Here is a 15087-nt window from a genome sequence, read left to right on the forward strand (position 1 = left end):
TGTAAGCCCGTTGTGGGTAAGGGATGTGTCTGTTTAGCGTTGTATCGTCCTCTTCTGAGCGCTTAGTACAGTAATAATAGTAATTCATTCAGTCATTTTTATTGAGCGCTTACTGTGTGCGGAGCACTAATGATGATGATGGTATTTGTTAAGCGCTTACTACGTGCCAAGCACTGTTCTAAGCACTGGGATAGACACAGTGCTATCAGGTTGTCCCATTTGAGGTTCAGAGGCGCACCGTCACACAGTAAGTGCTCAATAAATAGGATTGAATGAACAAATGAACAAGCACTTGGGAGAGTCTGATGCAAGAGAGTCGATAGACAACTTTCCCCACTCACAATCAATCAATCAGTCGTATTTATTGAGCGCTTACTGTGTGCAGAGCGCTGTACTAAGCGCTTGGGAAGTACAAGTTGGCAACATATAAGTTGGCTTACAGTCGACGGGGGAGACAGGCATTAATGAAAATCGATTATAGATATTCGTTCATTCAGTCACATTTACTGGGTGCTTACTGGGTGCAAAGTACTGTTCTGAGCGCTTGAAAGAGTACATTTAGAGAAGTAGCGTGGGTCAGTGGAAAGAGCACGGGCTCTGGAGTCAGTGGTCATGGGTTCAAATCCCGGCTCCGCCAATTGTCAGCTGTGTGACTTTGGTCAAGTGCCTCAGTTACACCTCGTCTGTAAAATGGGGACTGACTGTGAGCCCCCCGTGGGACAACCTGATCACCTTGTATCCCCCCAACGCTTAGAACAGTGCTTTGCACATAGTAAGCGCGTAATAATAATAATAATGGCATTTATTAAGCACTTACTATGTGCAAAGCGCTGTTCTAAGCGCTGGGGAGGTTACAAGGTGATCAGGTTATCCCTCAGGGGGCTCACAGTCTTAATCCCCATTTTACAGATGAGGTAACTGAGGCCCAGAGAAGTGAAGTGACTTGCCCAAAGTCACACAGCTGACAATTGGCGGAGCCGGGGTTTGAACCCATGACGTCTGACTCCAAAGCCCGGGCTCTTTCCGCTGACCCACGCTACTTCTCTGCTTAATAAATGTCATTATTATTATTATTATTATTACATTAGAACAATAAACGGACACATTCCCTGCCCACAACGAGCTTCCAGTCTAGAGGGGGAGACAGACGTGAATAGAAAGAAATATATGACAGATCTGAACATAAGTGATGTGGGGCTGGGAGCGGGGATCATCATCATCATCATCAATCGTATTTATTGAGCGCTTACTATGTGCAGAGCACTGTACTAAGCGCTTGGGAAGTACAAATTGGCAACATCTAGAGACAGTCCCTACCCAACAGTGGGCTCACAGTGTAAAAGGGGGAGACAGAGAACAAAACCAAACATACTAACAAAATAAAATAAATAGAATAGATATGTACAAATAAATAAATAGAGTAATAAATATGTACAAACATAGATACATATATACAGGTGCTGTGGGGAAGGGAAGGAGGTAAGATGGGGGGATGGAGAGGGGGACGAATAAAGGGAGCGAGTGAGGGTGACACAGAAGGGAATGGGAGTAGAGGAAAGGGGGGCTCAGTCAGGGAAGGCCTCTTGGAGGAGGTGTGCATTTGATAAGACTTTGGGGGAGAGTCATTGTCTGCCTTATGTACCGAAGTGCTGAGAGGCCAGTGGTGGGGTGAATATCAAATGCTTAAAGTGCTTTTTGTGGTATTTTCCTATAATCTGGTTTGGTTCGTGGGAGCACGTTGTCTAAATAGTTCTGTGTTGTCCGGCTCCTCTCTTTCATCATTTATGTTGAAACTAATAATTCGGAAGTCTGTCTGTGCACTCTGAATTCTTGCCCGCACTCCGTGCGGGAAACGTCTTTTAGAGACCTCAAAAAGGCCTCATTTAGTCTGTGGGAGAAGCCTCCGCCTACTTCCCAAGCGTTTGGTACAGTGCTTTGCACACAGTAAGCGCTCAATAAATACGATTGAATGAATGAATAAATATGATTGGATGAATGAAGGAATAGGATTGAATGATTTTATTTTATTTTATTTTGTTAGTATGTTTGGTTTTGTTCTCTGTCTCCCCGTTTTAGACTGTGAGCCCACTGTTGGGTAGGGACTGTCTCTATATGTTGCCAACTTGTACTTCCCAAGCACTTAGTACAGTGCTCTGCACACAGTAAGCGCTCAATAAATACGATTGATGATGATGATTCCCTGCCTGATATTTTCCAAGTTTCCAATAGGTCTTTTCTGTTTGAAGGGTAGGCAGAAATAGAAGAGAGCTCGTTGTGGGCAGGAATGTGTCCGTCTGTTGTTGTAGTGCACTCAAGCGCTTAGTACAGTGCTTTGCACATGGGAAGCGCTCAATAAATACTATTGAGTGAATGAAAGAGTGATTGAATGAAGTATAAGTGGGAAGGGTCTCGAGATAGAGGCGGGGAAGGTGTCGACCAACTGCACTGGTCCTTCCTTCCTCTCCCCCTCGTCCCCTTCTCCATCCCCCCATCTTACCTCCTTCCCTTCCCCACAGCACCTGTATATATGTTTGTACATATTTATTACTCTATTTATTTTACTTGTACATATCTATTCTATTTATTTTATTCTGTTAGTATGTTTGGTTTTGTTCTCTGTCTCCCCCTTTTAGACTGTGAGCCCACTGCTGGGTAGGGACTGTCTCTATATGCTGCCAACTTGTACTTCCCAAGCGCTTAGTACAGTGCTCTGCACACAGTAAGCGCTCAATAAATACGATTGATTGATTGATTGATTGCACTGTCTTCGACTTAGGGACGATGAGGTTGCTTGAAGGGATTTGCCGCACGTAAGCCTTTTGTCTAACGTTAGGAATTAGGGAGCACCAGCTCCTGTTCTACGGATGAAGCATTAGTTAAGGTCCCTTTCTCAACTCCGGCGCTTTAAAGCACCCTATTTTTGGCCGTATCATCGCCTGCTCGGTGTGAAATTTGCTCTAGAAGGGAGAAAATTAACAAGAGTTGGAGCGAGACCCAGTGGCTCTGGAGGGTTCAGATAGGCGCTAAGATGCCTGCACTTGGGTTTCAAAGACTTAGTCATCATCATCAATCGTATTTATTGAGCGCTTACTATGTGCAGAGCACTGTACTAAGCACTTGGGAAGTACAAATTGGCAACATATAGAGACAGTCCCTACCTAACAGTGACCTCACAGTCTAAAAGGGGGAGGCAGAGAACAAAACCAAACATACTAACAAAATAAAGTAAATAGATCGGGAGCCAGAGTTCACAAGTCCTGGTGACGAGCGAGATCATCGAAGTGGGGTTGTCTGGTTTTTAATTGATCCTTGATCGTTGACCCCCTTTGTTTTTTTATTTTATGGCTCTCTTGTGGGCAGCCCCAAAGAATGTCACTGGCCTCTCTCCCAACAGTCATATTTCTGCCTCTCTCTTGTCTCTTGCTCTCTCGTCCTCTCTCTCTCACCCTCTCCCTCTGTCATGCTCTCTCACATATGCCCCCCGACACCTGCCCAGACGCTTATTTTGTTGTTGTTGTTGTTGGAGTCGATCAATCAATCAATCGTATTAATGTGTGCAGAGCATCATACCAATCGCTTGGGAGAATCCATCGCGACAGAGTTGGTAAGATACATTCTCTGCCCACAATAATCTAGAACATTCACTGTGGCCTACAGTCGACTGTATGCTCATTGTATATATGTTTGTACATATCTATTACTCTATTTTACTTGTACATATCTATTCTATTTATTTTATTTTGTTAGTATGCTTGGTTTTGTTCTCTGTCTCCCTCTTTTAGACTGTGAGCCCACTGTTGGGTAGGGACTGTCTCTATATGTTGCCAACTTGGACTTCCCAAGCACTTAGTACAGTGCTCTGCACACAGTAAGTGCTCAATAAATACGATTGATTGATTGATTGTGTACGGGATTGTTTCTGCTTTATTGTCTTTTCCCGAGGGCTTAGTACAGTGCTCTGCATGCAGTAAGCGCTCAATCACATACGATTGAGTGAATGTCTTTGACTCAAACTGCTGCTTTTATGCCGGCATTAACAGAGTGACTAACTACTGTACTTCCAAATTTCTTCTGCTTTTAAAAACCTGACAGGCCGGCTCTTAATGTTCAGACCATTTTTTTCCTCCCCCTTGTCCCTTCCTAACACAGAGTGGTTGTTCCAGGTGTGCAAAGCTCAGTGACTACCTTCTTCAATTTCAGAAGATAGTGTTCAAACATGCAACCGCGATTCCAGTTTAGGATTCATTCATTCGGACGTATTTATTGAGCGCTTACTATGTACAGAGCACCGTACTAAGTGCTTGGGAAAGTACAATACAGCAAGAGAGACAGACAATCCCCGCTCATAATGAGCTCACAGTCTAGGTGCGGGAAGTCGCATCAATACAAGTAAACAGACATCAATATAAATAAATAAAATTACAGATCTATGCCTAAGTGCTGTAGTAAGCTGTCCCCCTCTTCTTTGAGCAAGCCGTAAGGTTTAAATCCTTGGGTAAGAGAGTCTCAGAGACCGGGTTGCGGCGGGAGGGGGGTGGTCCAGCTGGATTAGAAAGTCTGAATTTAAACTAATAAGGCTAAGGGAGAGGCAGAGGTATTTGACTTTTTGGTGTCGACCTGAAGAGAGGTGTCTAAATTGTCACACGTGTGTGAAAGTTGATGATTTAGGGAAAGAATTCCTAGCAAATTAGATCAGTTGCCAAGAAACAAGAAACCATTCTGACTCCTAGGAGTCAGAAGAACCTAGATTCTAATCCTGGCTCTGCTAATTGCTTGCTGCGTGACCTTGGGCTAGTCACTTCACTTCCCTACGTGGAACAGGGACTTTGTCCCACTTAATTACCTTCCATCTTCCCCAGTGCTTAGAACAGTGCCTGACATAAAAGGATGATGTGAGAAGCAGCATGGTGTGGTGGATGGAGGACAGGACTGGGAGTTAGAAGGTCTTGGGTTCTAATTCTGGCTCCGCCACTTGTCTGCTGTGTGACCTTGGGCAAATCACTTCACTTCTCTGGGCCTTAGTTACCTCCTCTGGAAAATGGAGATTGGGACTGTGAGCCCCACATGGGACAGGGACAGTGTCCAACCCGATTTGCTTGTATCCACTCCAGTGCTTAGAACAGTTCCTGGGATATAATAAGCGCCTAACAAATACCAATATTATTAATAATAATAAATGCCCTAATCAAAAAAATGCTTAGAAATGTTGTCCTAGATCCCCAATTTGGATAAAATTCTTTTGACTTTTTTTTCCTCACAGTTGCAAAGGCCTGCAGTTTATTTTGTCTTAAGTGACCGCTTTTAAATTTGACTCTTGTTTAGCATGCAGTAACTAGGGGGAAATCCCGTTGAAACAGGTGTCAAATACAAGGCGATTCCGCCACCCCCCCCCCACACTTCCTATTTTTCCCCAGTCACCACTTCATAGCACTTCCATATCACCTAAACACTTTGGTACTCAACCCAATAGCCCCTAAAGTATTTGTAATCAATCAGTCAGTGGTATTTATTGAGCGCTTACTAAGATCAGAGCACTGGACGAAGCGCTTGGGAGAGTACAGTGAAACAGAATTAGCAGACTCGTTCCTGGCCCGTAATGAGCTTACAGTTTAGGGGAGATGACGGACATAAACAGATAATTAAAATCCCCTCTTTTCCTCTACCTGCAATTTATTTTGCGGTCTATTTTCCCCTTGCTAGGGTGTAAGCACCTTGAGGGCAGAGATGTCTACTAACTCTGTATTTGCATAGGCGAGGAATAATCTGTATTGGCTAGCAATAATTTGTAATGGCTAGGAATTTTCCCGTCGTCAGTCAGCGGTATTGATGGAGCACTTACGGGTGCAGACCACTGTACTAAGCACTTGGGAGAGGCCAGTGCAGCAGAGTCGGTAGACAGGTTCCCTGCCCGTAACGAACTTCCAATCCGTCGTATTTATTGAGCGCCTACTGCATGCAGAGCACTGTACTAAGCACTCGAGCGAGTATCATATAACAGAGTTGGTAGACCCGTTCCTTGCCCACAAGGAGCTTACGGTCTAGAGGCGATGCAGCCCATCCATCCATCGATGGTGTTTATGTTTGTACATATTTATTACTCTATTTATTTATTTATTTTACTTGTACATATCTGTTCTGTTTATTTTATTTTGTTAGTACGTTTGGTTTTGTTCTCTGTCTCCCCCTTTTAGACTGTGAGCCCACTGTTGGGTAGGGACTGTCTCTATATGTTGCCAATTTGTACTTCCCAAGTGCTTAGTACAGTGCTCTGCACATAGTAAGCGCTCAATAAATACGATTGATGATGATGATGGAGCGCTTACTATGGGCAGAGCACTGTGCTAAGGGCTTAACACAACAGTGTGGTGGAGAAGCAAGCAAGATCCTTGGATTGTTTTCAAGCTGCCCCCTGAAGACAGGATATTTCTTTTGAAGTGCCACTCGAATACTGTACTTCCAGAGTCATCGTCATCATCATCAATCGTATTTATTGAGCGCTTACTCTGTGCAGAGCACTGTACTAAGCGCTTGGGAAGTACAAGTTGGCAACATGTAGAGACAGTCCCTACCCAACAGTGGGCTCACAGTCTAAAAGGGGGAGACAGAGAACAAAACCAAACATACTAACAAAATAAAATAGAATAGATATGTACAAGTAAAATAGCGTAATAAATATGTATAAAACATATATACATATATACAGGTGCTGTGGGGAAGGGAAGGAGGTAAGATGTGGGGGATGGAGAGGGTCGAGGGGGAGAGGAAGGAAGGGGCTCAGTCTGGGAAGGCCTCCTGGAGTAGGTGAGCTCTCAGTAGGGCCTTGAAGGGAGGAAGAGAGCTAGCTTGGCGGGTGGGCAGAGGGAGGGCGTTCCAGGCCCGGGGGATGACGGGAGCACACGCTATTTTCTTGAAGAAAATGGAGGAAGAGAAACTTTTGGACAAGTTTCGTTCTCCGATGGTTCCTTCCCCACTGCTTTCAAACATGCCCACGTCTCCCCTATCCTGCCAAAAACCCTCCCTTGTCCCCAGGGCTCCCTCTAGTAATCGTCCCATCTCCCTCCCGCCGTTCCTCTCCAAACTCCTTGAGCGAGTCGTCTAGACCCGCTGTTTTACGTTCCTCTCCTCCGGTTCTCTCTCTGACTCCTTCTGATCTGGCTTCCGGCCCCTTCGCTCCACAGAACCTGCCCCCTCAGAGGTCAGAGGGGATGTCCTTCTTGCCAAACCCGTCTCCACCTCTCAGCCGCCTTTGACACCCTCGACCACCCCCTTCTCCAGGAATCGTTATCCAACCTCAGCGTCACTGGTGCTGTCCACTCCTGGTTCTCCTCCCATCTGTCTCTGGCTGCTCATTCTCAGTCGTCCTCTGCCTGCCACCCCCTAACTGTGGAGGTCCCTCAAGGCTCAGTCCTGGGTCCCCTCCTCTTCTCCGTCTACACCCACGCCCTTGGTGAACTCATTCGCTCCCACGGCTTTGACTACCACCTCTATGTGGACGAAACCCAAATCTCCATCCCCAGCCCTGATCTCTCTCCCTCTCAATCAATCAATCAATCAATCGTATTTATTGAGCGCTTACTGTGTGCAGAGCACTGTACTAAGCGCTCTCCCCAATCTCACATCTCCTCCTGCCTTCAAGGCAGCTCTACTTGGATGTCCTCCGGTCACCTCAAACTTAACATATCCAGACAGAGCTCCTTATCTTCCCACCCAAACCCTGTCCTCCCCCTGACTTTCCCAGGCCTTTCCCGCGGCACCACCATCCTTCCTGTCTCACAAGCCCATAACCTTGGCGTTATCCTTGACTTCTCTTTGTTCACTCAACCCACATATTCAATCTGTCACTCAGTCCTGTCATTTCCACCTTCATGACATCACTGAAATCCATTCCTTCCTCTCCATCCAAACTGCTACCACGTTAATCCAATCACTCCTCCTCTCCCGCCTTGATTACTGTATCAGCCTCCTTGCTGACCTTCGTTCTTCTGTCTCTTCCCACTCCGGTTCATACTTCCCTCTGCTGCCCAGATCATTTCGCCTTCCCCACTCCTCAAGAACCTCCAGCGGTTGCCCATCCACCTCCTCATCAAACAGAAACTCCTCACCGTCGGCTTTTAAAGCAATCACCTTGCTCCCTCCTACCTCTCCTTGCTCCTCTGCTACTCCAACCCAGCCGGCACGCTTTGCTCCTCTCATGCCAACCTTCTCACTGTACCTCCATCTCGTCCGTCTTGCCGCCGATCTCTCACCTATGTCCTGCTTGTGGCCTGGGATGCCCTCCCTCTTCACATCCGACAGGGACTCTCCCCCACCTTCAAAGCCATATTGAAGGCGCACCTCCTCCAGGAGGCCTTCCCCGACTAAGCCCCCATTTCCTCTTCTCCCACTCCCTTCTGGGTCACCCCGATTTGTTCCCTTTCCCCCCACCCCAGCCCCCCAGCATTCATGTACATATCCGTAATTTTTTTCTTTCTCCTAATGTCCATCTCCCCCTCTTGAATGTAAGCTCACTGTGGGCAGGAAATGTGTCTTTTATCTTGTTGTGTTGTACTCTTCCAAGTACTTAGTAAAGTGCCCTGCACACAGTAAGCGCTCAGTAAATGATTCATTGAAGACAAGAGTGGTAAAGTTTAACCACATGTATTACTCTTTTTGTGTAGACAATGATTCATCCATTTATCTAATAAAAAAAAATCCCGTGGGGTTTCAGCACTTACTATGGGCCAAGCACTGGGGAAGATATAAGACAGTCAGGTCTTCTGCCTCGTTTTACCCGACACTTTTCCAAACCTTGACTTCAGGGACACTCCACTTTCCTAGCTCTCTTCATATCTCCCTGATCTTTTCTCCTCTCCTTTGCTACTTACTCTTCCTGCCCCCCCGTCTATTTAATCGTGAGCATCTTGAAAGGTTTGGGGCCTTTTTGTGTTATTCGTTAAGCACTTACTATGTATCAAACACTACTCTAAGCACTGGGGTAGATACGAGTTAATTAAATTGGACATAATCCCTTGCCCCACATGGGGCTCACAGTCTAAGTAGGAGGGAGAACAGGTGTTTAATCCCCATTTTCCCAGTGAGGTGAGATTGCTCATTCAGGCTTGTCCTGAAGATCGGAGCGGGGGGGATCCCAACAGCTCTTCCTTTGATTGAGGCTGAGTCAAGGCAGGAATTTGAAAACTTCCTCCTTCCTCCTCTCTTTTGTAGCCGTTTTCTCCCTCACCTTCGTCCTTTTTGAGGTACCTATTGTGAGCTTATCGACGGCCTATTAATAGACTGTGGGAATTCTGTGCCCTTGGATTCCTGTGCCATCATACGGGGGTGGGAAAAGAACAGATGAACTTGGATTTCAGTTACTTGTGGATCTGTACATCACACTCTCCGTCATTCATTCATTCAGCCCTACTTATTGAGCGCTTCCTGCATGCAGAGCACAGTACTAAGCACTCAGGAGAGTGTTTCAACCCCCATTTTAAGGGTGAGGTAACTGAGGTCCAGAGAAGTGAAGTGACTTGCCCCAGGTGACACAGCAGACAAGCGGTGGAGCCAGGATTAGAACCCGTGACCTTCTGGCTCCCAGGCCTGGGCTGTAGCCTCTATGCCTCTTAAGCGCTTAGTACAGTGCTCTGCACACAGTAAGCGCTCAATAAATACGGCTGAATGAATATGCCATGCTGCTTGCTTATTTTCCCTTAGCCAGTGATTGAAATTTGATGTTCGAAGTTTGATGTTTGATCAGTGTTGTCTGGCTAAATAGTAATTATCAAAATAATTATGGTAGTTGCTAAGCACTTATTGTGTGCCAAGCACTGTTCTAAGCGCTGGGGTAGATACAGGTAGACCATGCTGCTTCTCATTCAAGGAGGCTTAGTGGGCAACGGGGGGTGGAAGTTGCATTTTTTTCAAATGTCAGTGTACAGTGAGACCTTGAATTTGTAGATATATCAGTCGTATTTAGCGCATACTACACGCAGAGCACTGTGTAGCACGGCATAGTGGATAGAGCACGGGCCTGGGGGTCGGAAGGTCGTGGGTTCTAATCCCGGCTCTGCCATTTGCGTGCCGGAAGACCTTGGGCTAGTCACTTCACACAATCCTAAGCGCTTGGGAGCGGACAGTAGAACAGTAAACAGGCACATTCCCTGTCCACAACCGGCGCTTGCAGTCCAGGGGGGCAGACAGATATTAAAATAAATTATGGAGAGGGACGGTATTAGAGGTAGGAATATATTTTCGTAAGAGCTGCGGGACTGGGGTTTTTGTAGTTTGGATTTAGGAGGTGAGGAGAAGAGGAATTGCCATGGGATTTTAGGAAAGGAGTGCAAATAGCAGCTCGGATGAGGTAGGGGATGGAATGATCAATTAATCAATCAATGGCATTTATTGAGCGTTCACTATGTGCAGAACATTGTAATAATCGGCGAGGCTCCCAGGCGATAATCAGGTACGGTCACACAATAGACAAGTGGCAGGAATGAGATGGAAGGAGCCGGGATAGGAAGTCGTTTGGCCTAGAGGAAAGAGCCTGGGAGTCAGAAGACCTGGGTTCTAATTCCGACTCTGCCACTCGTCTATTGTGTGACCTTGGACAAGTCACTTCACTTCTCTGGGCCTGTTTCCTCATCTGTTAAATGGGAATTTAATCCTGTTCCCTCCTACCGTGAGTCGTACCTGATTATCGCCTGGGAGCCCCGCCGATTATTACAATGTTCTGCACACAGTGAACGCTCAATAAATGCCGTTGATTGATTAATTGATTACAGTGTTTGGCACTAAACAAGCACTACAGTTGTTGTCGTTATAATGGACTAGAAAGGAACTGGATCTTAATGGCTGGGGTATGTCTCAGAGGGATGGAAAGCAGCCTGGCTTAGCGGATAGAGCTGGGAGTCAGAAGGTCCTGGGTTCTAGTCCCAGCTCCGCCGCTTGTCTGCTGAATGACCTTAGGCAAGTCACTTCACTTCTCTGGGCCTCAGTTCCCTCATCTGAAAAATGGGGATTGAGACTGTGAGCCCCACGTGGGACAGGGACTGTGTCCAACCCAGCGCCTAGTACAAGGTCTGGCACATGGTAAGCGCTTAACAAATACCATCATCGTGGGAAGTTGGGTGAGGGGCAAGGTAGGGGTAGGAGCAGAATGGGTATAGGGAAAGAAATAGAAAAGCTTGTTGTGGGAGGTTCATTCATTCACTCATTTGTATTTATTAAGCACTTACTATGTGCAGAGCACTGTACTAAACTCTCGGGTGGTACAATAGAACAATAAACAGATATATTCCCTGCCCACAATGAGTTTACAGCCTAGAGGGGGAGGCAGACATTAATAGAAGTAAAGAAATGATGTACATAAGTGCCATGGGGCTGGAAGGGGGCGGATGAATAAAGGGAGCAATTCGGGGTGACACAGAAGGGAGTGGGAGAAGAGGAAAGGAGGGCTTAGTCAGGGAAGGCTTCTTGGAGGAGATGGGCCTTCAATAAGGCTTGGAAGCTGGGAACAGTCTTCGTCTTTTGGATACGAGGCTCAGAGAGAGGTAGTTGGAGATATCCCTGGTTCTGTGCCCCCCTGGCTTAGTCTGGAACTAGGAATCCGAAGGACCCGAGTTCTAATTCCGCTCCTGCCCCTTGTCCGCCCTGTGACCCCGAGCAAGTCACCTCACTTCCCTGGGCCTCAGTTGCCTCTTTGGGAAAATGGGGATTAAGACTGTGAGCCCCGTGTGGGGCCAAGGACCGTGTCCACCCTGACCCGCTCGTATCCACCCCGGCGCTTAGTACAGAGCCTGGCACCTAGCAGGCGCTTAAGAAATGGCTCGGTTACTGTATTTCCCAAGTGGCTCTTGAGCCGGGAAGCAGGATTCTTGAGGGACCAGACGAACAGGCTACAGTCCCGGGTCTTTTTGGGAGGGAGGGAGGGAGAAACAGCGTGTTCTGGTGGTTAGGCCTCTCGTCCTGCCTCTGCCACTTGTCTCCTGCTTAGTGCAGTGCCTGGCACCTATTGGGCACCTAACAAATACCATTAAAAAACAACAAAAAAAAACCCCACCACCGCACAACAGAAAACAAAGAAACCTGCGCTCCAAGTACAGGGTGTTTTTCTTGCCCAACAGGAACTTCTCATCTGGTAAAAAGCGGTAATTAATCGGCCGGGAGCACCTGTCATCTTTTTCGCTCTTTCTTTCACTTCTGGATATGCAAATGACTCAGAATTGCAGAACCAAAAGCTCTTGAGTGTGTAAGTCGAGGCCGTGGCGGAGTCTGTTTTTTTTTTTTTCAGAACTAGCAAGTCTAGGCAAATCTCCTGTACACAATCTCATTTTCCTAAACTTCCCCCAGTGTGCGTATTGCCATGAAATAATCGAAAATGACTCGTAATTGGAAGACCTGCCGTGACTTGACAAAGTATTCGCGGCGGGTTTGTGTTTCCTCCTCTCCCCTCCCGCACCTTCTCCCAGTCTTTCCTTCTGTTTCTCTTTCCCACCGCCTCCCTTTGATCTGAAAGCTGTTAGTACAGTGCTCTGCACAGAGTAAGCGCTCAATAAATATGATTGAATGAATGAATGCTGGGATGCTGTCCCTGAATCCTTCTCCTCCCCTTGACCTCTTTCCCACCATCTTTCATTCATTCGATCGTATTTATCGAGCACTTACTGTGCTCAGTCCTCCGGAGCTCATATTTTTTTTTTATGATATGGAGCTATTAATATGTGCCAGGCACTGTACTAAGTGCCGGGGTAGATATAAAGTAATCAGATTTTATATCTGATATATAAGGCTCATAGTCTTAACCCCCATTTTGCAGATGAGAGGTCCGAGGCCCAGAAAAGTGGAGTGATTTGTTTTGCTTGCTTACTATTTGCCAGACACTGTACTAAAGCGCCGGGTTTGATTAATTGGAGGGAGAATTTAATCCCCCTTTTACAGATGAGGTAACTGAGTCACAGAGACATTAAGGGACTTGCCTGTGGTCGCCCGGCAGGCAAGTGGCAGAGTTGTGATTAGAACCCGGGTCCTTCTGACTCTCGGGCCCGGGCTCTGACCACTGGGCCACACTGCTTGGAGCCGTTGTTCTTTAGGGCTGTGGCTTTGTCGTCCATGTTCTTAGTTACATAGTAAGCGCTTAACAAGTGCCAATTATTATTAGTTTAATGCTGAGAGAGTCCTGCTGCCTCTGTCTTTGGAGAGACGGAAATCTACAGCTCAGACGACAGTGGGTGGCCCTTAAAAATTCTGGACATGCCTCAGCCTGCCCCGTAACACAGCTTAAATTAGAGAAGCAGTGTGGCCTAGTGGAAAGAGCAGGGCCTGAAAGCCAGAGGTTCTCACCCCAGTTCCCCCGCTTCATTCATTGTTTTATTTATTGAGCACGTACTGTGTGCAGAAAACTGTACTAAGCGCTTGGAAAGTACAAGTCGGCAGTACAGAGAGACAATCCCTGCCCATAATGGGCTTGCAGTCTAGAAGGGGAGAGACATAAATCAAAACAAGTAAACAGGCATCAATAGCATCATTGTAAATAGATTTACAGCTATATATACATCAAAAGTAAACAGACATTAATATAAATAGAACTGTAGATATGTACATATATATATATATTATATATGTATACAATGTGCAAGTACTGTGGGCCGGGAGGTAGAGTAAAGGGAGTGAGTTGGGGTGATGGAGAGAGGAAGGGGAGCTGAGGAAAGGGAGGGTTTAGTCTGGGAAGACCTTTTGGAGGAGGTGAGCCTTCAGTAGGGCTCTGAAGGGAGAAATTTGGCGGATTTGAGGAGGGAGGGCATCGACGGCGGGACAGGCGAGAATGAGGCACAGTGAGGAGGTTAGCGGCAGAGGAGCGGAGGGTGCGGGCTGGGCTGGAGAAGGAGAGAAGGGAGGTGAGGTAGGAGGGGGCGAGGCGATGGACAGCCTTAAAGCTGAGAGTGAGGAGTTTTTGCTTGATATAGAAGTGGATAGGCAACCAGTGGAGAGTTTTAAGGAGGGGAGTGACATGCCCTGAACATTCCTGTAGAAAGATAATCCAGGCAGCAGAGTGAAGTATAGACTGAAGTGGGGAGAGACGGAAGGTTCGGAGGTCAGAAAGGAGGCTGATGCAGTAATCCAATCGTGATAGGATGAGTGATTGTACCAACAAGGTAGCAGTTTGGATGGAGAGGAAAGGATGGATCTTGGCGATGCTGTGAAGGTGAGACTGGCAGGTTTCGGTGACGGATTGGGGGTGTGGGGTGACTGAGAGATCGGGGCCAAGGATGACACCAAAGATGCGGACTTGCGAGCCGGGAAGGATGGTAGTGCCGTCTACAGTGATGGGAAAGTCAGGGAGAGGACAGGGTGTGGGAGGGAAGATGCGGCGGGAGGACATCCAGGTGGAGATGTCCTGAAGGCAGGAGGAAATGTGAGCCTGGAGGGAGGGAGGGAGATCAGGGAGGAGATGTAGATTTGGGTATCATCCGCGTAGAGATGATAGTTGAAGCCGTGGGAGCGAATGAGGTCACCGAGGCAGTGAGTATGGATGGAGAATAGAAGGGGACCAAGAACTGACCCTTGTGGAACGCTTGCCCGCTGGGTGATCTTGGACACGTCACTTACTTCTCTGAGCCTCAGTTCACTCATCTGGAAAATGGGGGTGAAGACTGTAAGCTCCACGTGGGACAGGGGCGCAGCATGGCATAGTGGCAAGAGCACGGGCTTGGGAATCAGAGGACGTGGGTTCTAATCCCTGCTCTGCCACTTGACTGCTGTGTGACCTCAGACAGATCACTTCACTTCTCTGTGCCTCAGTTACCTCATCTGGAAAATGGGAGCTAAGACTGTGTGCCCTGTGTAGGACAGGGACTATGACCAACCTCATTCCCTTGTATGTACCCCAGTGCTTAGAACAGTGCTTGGCACATAGTAAGCGTTTATCAAATACCATAATTATTATCATTCTCAGGGTCTCGGTTCCCTGAACTGTAAAATGGGGATTAAATTCCTGTTCTCCCTCCTACTTGGACTGTAAGCAGCATGTGGTGCAGGGACTGTGGCTGACCTAATTAACTCGCACCTATCCATTCATTGTCGTATTTATTGAGCACATACTGTGTGCAAAGC

At 47.1% G+C, this 15087-nt stretch overlaps 1 protein-coding gene across 3 annotated transcripts in view; it reads left to right on the plus strand.

The window, feature by feature from the left end:
* NUMB (NUMB endocytic adaptor protein) overlaps positions 1 to 15087 on the plus strand; it is a 109761-nt gene that overhangs the window by 10504 nt on the left and 84170 nt on the right. The window lies entirely within an intron of this gene.

This window comes from Tachyglossus aculeatus, chromosome 23, assembly GCF_015852505.1.
Source record: "Tachyglossus aculeatus isolate mTacAcu1 chromosome 23, mTacAcu1.pri, whole genome shotgun sequence".
NCBI classification, from domain to species: Eukaryota; Metazoa; Chordata; class Mammalia; order Monotremata; family Tachyglossidae; genus Tachyglossus; species Tachyglossus aculeatus.